This window comes from Brassica oleracea, chromosome C9, assembly GCF_000695525.1.
Source record: "Brassica oleracea var. oleracea cultivar TO1000 chromosome C9, BOL, whole genome shotgun sequence".
Lineage (NCBI taxonomy): Eukaryota > Viridiplantae > Streptophyta > Magnoliopsida > Brassicales > Brassicaceae > Brassica > Brassica oleracea.
In genome coordinates, this window is record NC_027756.1 from 19729996 (window position 1) to 19732026 (window position 2031).

Here is a 2031-nt window from a genome sequence, read left to right on the forward strand (position 1 = left end):
TGGATCTTCTCTCCAATCTATCAAAATCCTAAAAACCTTTGCTGATAATAATAAAACTAGAAACACAAGAAAACATCCTTTGTCTCTAACATGGTGGCAAAGCTTATATAATTAGGTTAAAACTCGTCAGGGGTAATCTTGTAAATTGGTGAAGACTTGAGCTTCAAGTCAGCTGTGACCAAACGGGCTTTTTGCGCGCTTCGCTATCGATTGATGTTCTGATGTGAACATCGATCGATATTTGTTCCTCAATATCGACCGATGGTCATCTCGGGTGCTTGCTCCAAATATCTCTAAAAATGCTCCAAAATCATCACTTATCTCCAAATCACTCATGATCTTATATATATAATAAATAGACTCTATAATATAATAATTAGTAGTAAAAACACCTATAAACCATGGGTGAAAATGAGTCAAATCCATGGTCTATCGGACATCTACTAGCGAGTGATAAAGAGGACATGAGGCGCCTTACATTCACTACAAGAAAACATATTTTTTACTAGGGCAGTATTCGTTGTAAATTAGTCGTAAACGGGGTGTTACGACGAATTAACCTCGAAATACGTTTCGTTGTTAAACGTCCGTCGTAACGGAGGTTTCGTCGTAAACGACTCATTACGTTTACGACGAAATATATTCCTCGTAAAGCACAGGGAAAGAAATCGTCGTAAACAACACGTAAGATTTTGTTGTAAAGCCCACGTAATGATTTCGATGTAAAGCACACGGAAATAATTTCGTTGTAAATAACTCGTAAACAATTCGATGTAAAACCCTCGTAAATCTTTCGATGTTAATCACTCGTAAACATTCGATGTAAACTCCATGTAATGTTTACGAGGAGTTTACATCGATTCATATTATATTATCAGTTAGTATATAATAAATTTTAATTTATATTTAATATTCAGAATTTAGAATAATTTAAATTTTAAAACGAAATATGAAATTGAAAAACATATTTTAAAAAGGCATTTAAAAGTTATACAATAATATTTAAATTCATAATACAAACAAAAATATAAAAAAAACAAAAATATAAAAAAAACTACATATCCTGGAAGTAGTTGGTGGGGTTGCTCGGCTGTTGACGGATTGGATCGGACTCTTCGTCTCTGAATAACCGGGTTTCCTACGGCCATCACGTCTAGTAAATCCTTAAGAGAGTCTAAACGAACCTGCTGGCTATCCATTTGAGCCTTCTGGTTATCCATTTGAGCCTTCATCTGAGCCGAGCCTTCATCTCGTCTCGAAGCGTATGACGAAGTTGCCCTTGCAACTTCGTTAACAGAGCCTATACCGACTATCCGTCCCTTCTTTTTAGGAGCCACCTATAAAATCAAAACATATATTAATATAGTTAATTATGTTAAAATATTTAAAATAATGTAAACAAAAATTTTAAGTTGTACCTCTTCGAAGATTCTATCGGCATCTTCGGTGGACAATGTGACTGGTAACCCATCGGGAGACTCCTCGGTTAGTTGCGTATTCCGTTCTTCAATCCGAGCAGCCACTGCTTGGAAGAGTTTCTCGGATGCATGATCCACAAAAACTCTGTCGGATGTGGCGTGAGTCATCTTGAATAGGTCAGACAGAGAAGGTAAGACTATCGTCTTCTCGAACTACAAAAAAAAAATTAAATTAAATATTATAAATTATATTAATTGAATATTTTAAAATACATATTTAAAACAAAACTTACAGCTTCTAGACGGACTCCTGCATGAGGTTTTTGTCCGGTTCTGTGAAGCATGGGCAAATGACCATCTTTATCCTTCGTCCTTCGAGAAGCCGAGCACGAATTGGCCTTTCTGATCGAAGAGGGGTGCTCCCAATAGGCGATGAGGCCATCCCACACATCCGTCGTGAGCTCAGTGGGCTTTCCCTCATACCCGTAGATCTCCCACTTGTCCTTCCAATCAGAGACTGTGTTGCAGAGGCATATCTTTGCCTTTGCAACAAATTCCGCCTTCACCCTCTCGGTGATTCCCAAAGACCAATGCCACTTTTGCTGAAACATAA